This window comes from Rhinopithecus roxellana, chromosome 18 (assembly GCF_007565055.1).
Source record: "Rhinopithecus roxellana isolate Shanxi Qingling chromosome 18, ASM756505v1, whole genome shotgun sequence".
Lineage (NCBI taxonomy): Eukaryota > Metazoa > Chordata > Mammalia > Primates > Cercopithecidae > Rhinopithecus > Rhinopithecus roxellana.
Window position 1 is genome coordinate 67,958,643 of NC_044566.1, and position 8,729 is coordinate 67,967,371.

The 8,729-nt window shown below is 43.9% G+C and overlaps 1 protein-coding gene across 2 annotated transcripts in view; it reads right to left on the minus strand.

Annotated features, from left to right (window-relative positions):
• Positions 1-8,464, minus strand: part of CENPJ (centromere protein J) — a 41,929-nt gene extending 33,465 nt beyond the window's left edge. For both annotated transcript variants that reach the window (XR_004054672.1, XM_010360170.2), the window contains exon 1: positions 8,278-8,464. The gene's annotated coding sequence lies outside the window, so the exon portion shown is untranslated. The remainder of the gene's footprint in view (positions 1-8,277) is intronic.
• Between the last annotated feature and the right edge of the window lie 265 nt (positions 8,465-8,729).

Consider the following 8,729-nt stretch of genomic DNA (forward strand, 5'->3'; position numbering starts at 1 on the left):
ATAAATAGACTGGGCGCGGTGGCTCATGCCTGTAATCCCAGCATTTTGGGAGGCCAAGGCAGCCGAATCACGTGAAGTTAGGAGTTTGAGACCAGCCTAGCCAACATGGTGAAACCCCGTTTCTAACAAAAATACAAAAAAATTAGCCAGGTGTCCGGGTGCATGTCTGTAAATCCAGCTACTCAGGAGGCTGAGGTGGGAGAATCACTTGAACCTGGGAGGCAAAGGCTGCAGTGAACCAAGGTCACACCACTGCACTCCAGCCTAGGCAACAGAGTGAGACTCTATCTCAAAAAATAATAAAGAAATAATAAATTAATAACAAGCAATTCTGACTCTCATATGACCAAACTATACAATCTACTACCCCTCCTTTATTGTCTACCAACCTCCAGAGATCAATGGCATCTTCTCCCTCATTTCTTAAAATTTCCTGGCTGAGCACCTGGAAGAACAGCTTTGCCATTTACTGAAAGGGGGAAGATGGAGGACGAAACAAGTTTGGGGGAATCAGAGACCAAGAGTTGAATTTAGGACATTTTAAGATGCCTATCAGACATGCAAGTAGAGATACCATGTCACCAGCAGCTGGATGCACCAGAATGCAACTCATTGAAGAGGCCAAGGCTGTGAAGCACAAATTTGGACATCCTCAGCATAAAGATGGCCAGGCTGGTCTTGAACTTCTGACCTTAGGTAATCCACCAACCTCAGCTTCCCAAAGTGCTGGGATTACAGGCGTGACCCACTGCACCTGGCTGCCTCCTCTCTTTCTGACTACCCTCAATCCCTCAGTGATCTCATCCAGTGTCAAGGCTTTAAATACCATCTTTATATCTCTACTAAAAACACAAAATACTAGCTAGGTGTGGTGACGGGAGCCTCTAATCCCAGCTACTTAGGTGGCTGAGACAGGAGAATTGCTTGAACCCAGGAGGCAGAGGTTGCAGTAAGCCAAGATTGCGCTATTGCACTCCAGCCTGGGTGACAAGTGCAAGACTCCATCTCAAAAAAAAAAAAAAAAAAAAAAAAACAGATAAGAAGCAAAAAGTGTAGCGTCCTTGAGGCTAAGTGATGAAAGTGTTTTGAGGAGGAAAGAGCTATGCTAAATGCTGTGAAGAGATGAAGGGTAAGGAGAACTGAGAACTGAACTCTGAATTTGGCAAAGCGAAGGTCATGAGAACTTCAGTGAGAGCAGCTGGGGGCAGGGAGAGCAAAAGCTTGAGTGGAGAGGATGCATGACTGAATAAGAAATTGAAGACAGTAGACAGCTAACACCAGGAGTTCTGTTATAAAAAGAAGGAAATACATAGAAAAATAAGGCAAAGAGGAGTATTTTTTACACTAGGAGAAATAAAAGCATGTTCGTAGGCTGATGAAGATGGAGAAAGGGGAGAATTGCCACAGTCATGTTCTGGAGGAGATGGGAACAGTCTAGTCCCAAAGTGGAATGACATCTCACACTACTTTCCAGACACAATTCTAGACTTTATAGATACAATATAATACAGCTATCTATCTATCTATATACATACATACATAAAGGAAAACGAAAAAGGGCAATGTGGGGGCAAACAAACATGTATGTCATTTCATACTTGGTGTCTAAAAAACAGAAACATATGAAAAGTATGAACAAAAATACCGATGCTGAGACATTAAAATGGCGCAGGCCGGGCGCGGTGGCTCAAGCCTATAATCCCAGCACTTTGGGAGGCCGAGACGGGCGGATCACGAGGTCAGGAGATCGAGACCATCCTGGCTAACACGGTGAAACCCTGTCTCTACTAAAAAATACAAAAAACTAGCCGGGCGACGAGGCGGGCGCCTGTAGTCCCAGCTACTCGGGAGGCTGAGGCAGGAGAATGGCGTAAACCCGGGAGGCGGAGCTTGCAGTGAGCTGAGATCTGGCCACTGCACTCCAGCCTGGGCAACAGAGCGAGACTCCGTCTCAAAAAATAAAATAAAATAAAATAAAATAAAATGGCGCATTGTCACTCCACTGAAGACATGGAAATGAAAACAGTAACAACATTACCATTTTTTCTTGCCCTCGGTTGGCAAAGACTGAAAACTGGTAATAACAGTATGAGAAACAGAAACTTTTTGGCTTTTGTTTGTTTCTCATCATTTAACTTGAAGAAACTCTGAGGATTCACTGAGCGAATGAACTGGGACAACATTTTGAAGGCAATATGACAACATCTAGCCAACTGTAAATGCAGAGGAACCTTGACTCAGCAACTTCACATCTAGGCATTTTGTCCCACAGTTATACTGGCATAAATTCGCATTTGCAATAAACTGAAAGTAAATGTCCATTAACAGGAGATCAGCTAATCATGGTAATCATATTACACAACTGTTAAAAAGAACAAGTAAGCTCTTTACTGATACAGAAGTAGTGAATATATCCAAGATATGTTGCTAGTTACAAAGTGCACAGCAGTGCGTATTATAAGAAATAAAGACAAAAAAATACAATTACATGGACCTATGCATCTAATACAGTAGCCATTAGTCACGTGTGGCTACTGAGCACTTGAAATGTGGCTAATTGTGACTGAAGAACTGAATTTTCCATTTTATTTAAAGTTAATTAAATTTAAACGTGAGTAAGTACAAAATATTTTTCTCTTAAACACTTTATTCTCTTGGTAGGACTACATTGCACTTTAACCACTGCATGGTATAAGATGCTGCTGTACTGAAGCCCGTGTCAGTGTGCATCACCCCTCCAGATTGCAAAGACACATGTCTGCAATCTCATCAGTGTCAATGGACTGATTCTGTTCGAATAATTTGTTTTCAACACATGGCCATAACACTGTTAAGTGTTTATTTGAATAGTTTCTGAAAACAGTACAAGTTACAGTGATTTTTTTTTTTTTTTTTTTTTGAGATGGAGTCTTGCTCTGTCGCCCAGGCTGGAGTGCAGTGGCCGGATCTCAGCTCACTGCAAGCTCCGCCTCCCGGGTTCATGCCATTCTCCTGCCTCAGCCTCCTGAGTAGCTGGGACTACAGGTGCCCACCACCGCGCCCGGCTAATTTTTTTTTGTATTTTTAGTAGAGACGGGGTTTCACCGTGGTCTCGATTTCCTGACCTTGTGATCCGCCCGCCTCGGCCTCCCAAAGTGCTGGGATTACAAGCGTGAGCCACCGCGCCCGGCCAGTGATCTGTTTAAATTGTAATTGGTAATTATCTTTGTCCATTTTCTGCTGCTGTAACAGAATACCAGAGAAGAGACTAGGTAATTTATAAAGAAATTTATTTCTCACAGTTCTGGGACCGGGAAGAACAAGAGCATGGCATTGGCAACTGGCGAGGGTTATCCCCATGGGGGAAGAGTAGAAAGGCAAAAAAACAGCCTGTGAGAGAGAGGCTGTCTTTTATAACAAAGCCACCCCTGAAATCAGTAACCTACTTCTGAGATAACAGCATTAATCCATTCATTAGGGTGGAGCCCTCATGACCTAATCACCTTTTAAATGTCCAACCTCTTAACACAGTTGCATTGGGAATTAACATTCCAACATGAGTTCTGGGGCGGACATTCAAGTCATAGCAGTAATTAAGTTGAAATATTTAGTATTTTAATTATAGCATAATAATTATTTTTCTAGTTTGAAAAATAAGTATGAACAATTTTTAAAATTTAAAACAAAGGTACACTTAGATTTTCAGTTGCATGGGGAGTTCTAAGTGTAACTCTGACTTCTCCAAAACTCAACCGCCAACAGCCTACTGTTGACTGGAGGCCTTATCGACAACAGGTAACACATTTTGTATGTTACGTATATTATATACAGTATTTTTACAATAGTGTAAGCTGGAGAAAAAATAAGAAAATAATAAAAAATACATATTTATTGGGTAAGTGGAAATGAATCATCATAAATGTCTTCAGACTTCATACTTGGTGTCTAAAAAACATAAACATATAAAAGATATGCAGGTGGCCGGGCGCGGTGGCTCAAGCCTGTAATCCCAGCACTTTGGGAGGCCGAGACGGGCGGATCACGAGGTCAGGAGATCGAGACCATCCTGGCTAACACGGTGAAACCCCGTCTCTACTAAAAATACAAAAACTAGCCGGGCGAAGTGGCGGGCGCCTGTAGTCCCAGCTACTCGGGAGGCTGAGGCAGGAGAATGGCGTAAACTCGGGAGGCGGAGCTTGCAGTGAGCTGAGATCTGGCCACTGCACTCCAGTCCGGGCGACAGAGCGAGACTCCGCCTCAAAAAAAAAAAAAAAAAAAAAAAAAAAAGATATGCAGGGAGACCTTTATGATGATCCGCTTCCACTTAATAGAAAAGGTCTTCGTGTCACTAGTCCTCACACTGGACTAGGCTGAGGAGGAGAAAGGGCTGGTTTTGCTGTCTCAAGGACAACAGAAGTGGAAGAAAATCCAGGCATAAGCGAACCCACAAAGTTGAAACTCATGTCGTTCGAGAGTCAACTGTAATTAGTCACCTGTATCAGAACTAAATATCCAACAAAAAAAAGTTTTATGATTTTGAACAGAATCTGAGCTTTAGCTTTGGCCAGTTATAAAAAAGCCTGGAAAGAAAGAGGCTGAGGAGAGAGAAAGAGAAATGAAAAGAAAAAAGAAAATTATTTTCAGATGAAGAGAAGGTAAACAGGTTATCTGAGTTGAGGAAATTGTTAGAATATTGTGCGATTTAAAAAGATATTTTAACTAAAAGGTTATAGATGTTTTCCAAAAAGTGAAAAATTTTCAACTAAGTGACCAACCAATTGTCCACAGACCCTTCTACTAGTATCTAGGTTCAAAGCTGTAAAGAATTACAAGCACTTGTCTTTAGCTTTATCTGAGTAATGCAATGAGAGACTGACCAATCACCAATTTAGGTGTGTTTTATCTCAAAGATTACCTGAATTTACAAAGAGATGATATCAGTTCAAAGCCTTAAAACTGAACCTGTGGCATAGATGTTTTTAAACTTTTTTTTTTGAGATAGGGTCTCTGTCACCCAGGCTGGAGTGCAGTGGCATGATCACGGCTCAGTGCAGCCTCTACCACCCAGGCCCCAGTGATCCTCCCACCTCAAGCCTCCGGAGTAGCTGGGACCACAAGCATATGCCACCACACCCAGCTAATCTTCTAATTTTTTGTAAAGAGTGGTCCCCATATGTTGCCCATGCTGGTCTCGAACTCCCGGGCTCAAGTCCTTCTCCCACCTTGGCTTCCCAAACTGCTGGGATTACAGGCGTGAGCCCCTGTGCCCCAGTATTTTATGTCTGACAGAAGAATTTCAGCTAGATATGAAAACATTAGTTTTTTTTTTTTTTTTTTCCTGAGACAGGGTCTCACAATGTTGCCCAGGCTGAAGTGCAGTGGCACAATCTGGCTCACTGCAGCTTCAACTTCCCATGCTTAGGTGATCCTTCCATCTCAGCCTCCAGAGCAGCTGGGACTACAGGTGTGTGTCACCATGCCCAGCTACTTTTTTTTTTTTTGTAGTAACGGGGTGCCCTTATGTTGTCCAGGCTGATCTTGAACTCCTAGGCTCAAGCCATCCTCCTGCTTCGGCCTCCCAAACTGCAGGTATTACAGGTGTGAGTCACTGTGCCCAGCCTAAAAATCAGTTTCTATCATGACAGATGGTGTCATTTTATAAGGCAAAAAATCTGAATTTAATGGGATTTTTACAACAAGAGACTGCTATTTCCCCCACTGATTCATTCCCCTGTATAATACACATTGAAAATTCTTGTGTTCTGTTTTCTGAAGCACAATCCATGAAAAGTATCATGAATGTAATTGTTAAAATTGTTCAGTATGTACAAATGCTATCAACTGCCAGTTTACAGAACTGTTAAAAGAAATAGAAGACAGTGAACATAATGATGCTGTGTTTTTGCCACTGCTCCCTGGTTGAGTTGTAGAAGAGTTGTATAAGGCTTACTGTACCATTAATTGCAACTGAAGATTTTCTTGGAACAAGATGATTGCCTGCCAACCATTTGATAACCAAAAACAAAAATGTCAATGTGATGTACATTTTTTCACAGTACCACACTTTGAGAACCACAGCTATTCAGGCATTTATAAAAACAAAAACAAAAATTGCTGCCATAGGCAGTAACAAAAATAAATGATGTGTAAACATCAGACAAATGTATATGTTTCCTTTTTTTTTTTTTGAGATGGAGTCTCACTCTGTCACCCAGGTTGGAGTGCAGTGGTGTGATCTTGGCTCACTGCAACCTCAGCCTCCCGGGTTCAAGCGATTCACCCGCTTCAGCCTCCAGAGTAGCTGGGATTACAGGCACGCACCACCATACCTGGCTATATATATATATATATATTTTAGTAGAGATGGGGTTTTACCATGTTAGTCAGGTGGTTCTCAAACTCCTGACCTCAAGTGATCGATCCACCTAGCTCGGCCTCCCAATTTGCTGGGATTACAGGCGTGAGCCACCGCGCCTGGCTCATGTTTCCATGTATATGAGGCTGAAGAACAGGCAAAATAAACCCATAGTTATAAAAGGCATACTGGTCGTTATCCAGGAAAACGGAGGCTGTCCTGACTGTGTGAAAGCTGATCATACGAATTGGGTCACTCTTGTCATGTCCAACTAAACAATCAAGAAGTCAAGAGTTTGGAAAGGCACTCAGGACACATAGCTTTGCTCCAAGAATGGAATTCTCTGCCAGTCGGTATGCTGAAACTGCCGGTGGTAACCTGAGACCAGTTTGATCCATAGATGCTGAGGTAACTTGTTGCGATTCTAGGATTAATTTTGCCCATCACCATGGCCCACTCCGTGGGACCTGCTGCCTCCCCAGAACCTTAGGAGAACCAATGAACTTTCTCAAAGAGCGACACATATAACAATTCTCTTTTTTTTTTTATAAAACTTCCAGCTTTCTCTTTGTTCTTCGGACATACAGAAGACCACCTGGCCTGTACGCCTGGAATTACCATTCTTTCTTCCCAAATAAAATGGTAAATTTAGAAATTCATCTCCAAATTTTTATTTTGACTTCAACAACTGGGAAGGTTAATACAGGGGGTGGATACATTTGGGCTGTACACTTAAGATTAGCGCACTTTACTGGATATCTGTTATTCCTGTATAATTTGTAAAAACTTTTTCTAAGCAAATTGTTTTTCAGTAGGACACCAATCTAAAAAAATATATTAATATTTTTTTTTCAACATCAACCACGTAACTTTGCTTAATTTCAATGACTTAGCAGAAAATCTTTTGAAAGCCAAATTCAGAAGGGAAACAAACTACAAGGTCATTTCACAATATGGAAAACTAGAAAAATTCCCTACTAGACTGACAAGTGCAAGGAGTCTTGAGATGCAGTACCCAGACATCTGCATCTCCCCCTCCAACTCCCACCAAAAACACCCTCTATACCTTCACTTCAATTTCATGACCGTGATCCTAAAAACATACTTAATGTCAGCATGAAGTATAAAAACAATTTAACCAGAACCTGCTATTACTGATGCTGAGGTCTTGGTAAACAGAGCATTGATAATAAATATGCCGAGATAGGATTAGTATGTGGATTCAGACTTCACAGGTATCAAAATTAAAGGACACAGGTGCACGTGTAGGTCAAACTCATTAAATGGAATGCATTTAAACATGTGCCATTTGTGTTGTATAGGAATTATACCTAAATAAAACTTTTTAAAAATGTAACAAATTGACAGCCTTGAAACCTCCAGAGAGCGCTATATAAACATTCTTTAAAGCAATATGAAAAAAAGATAAATTCTCTGCACGGTGAGGGAGGAGAGTGGATACAAACAGCAAATTCGAAGCCACTCTTAGACCGTGAAAAGTTGGCTAGCTGGTTTGGGAAGTGATTTAGCAGTCCCCTAAAATACAACACGTCCCTGAAAGCCACGAATCCACACGAAGCTTCAAGAGACAAGCCCTTGACAAAGCCGGGCCAGACCGGCCCTGAGGCCAGCCAGCAAGGCTACTTCACCACCCTGCTCCACCGGACTGCGGCTGCCGCGCTGCCCACAGGAACTCAAGTCCCGCCACAGCCAGGACAGACACCCCAGAGAGGACGGCTTCCCCGGCTCTGGGAACAAAGCAGCGCGAACGGGGCAAGCCACTGAACTGCCATGAACCGCAGTGCTCCCCAGCGCCCCGCTCCCTCCGCGCCCCGCCGAGCCAACCCCGAGGGCCGAGCGGAGCCCTGCCAGCCCACTGCCGTCCTTCTCCGGCGCGGGGCGACGGACAAAGAGCTCCTCCGCTCCTTTCGCCCACAAATTACCGCTCCGTGAAGGCCGGGCCGCTCAGTAGCATAAACCGACGTCTGAATCTCCACAGCATTTACAAACGAGCCGCCACAATCACCGCCTTCGTCGGAGCCCCGCCCCCGTGCCGAGGGCCTGTGGGAAGTGAGGCTCTCACCCGCGTCTCTGCGCTAAAGCGCAGGCACCGCTGAGCCCAGGGAAACTACAACTCCCAGTGACGCCACAGCGATGGGCGTTGCCCGGCGGGGCACGGAGGGCGCGCCGGCTTCCGACTAGCAGCGGGCCAGTGATGGCGTAGGCGGGCGGGGTGGCGGGACGGAAAACCGTTTCCGGGAAAGACCTTCCGTGGTGAGCGTCGCTCCAGGCTGCGACACTTAGAAAACCAAAGGGAGCGCCTAAGGCAGCGATGGATCTCCCAGTTCCCAGCAAAGCAGGGCGCACCGAGGCTCAAAGCTAACCTAGAGCCCGA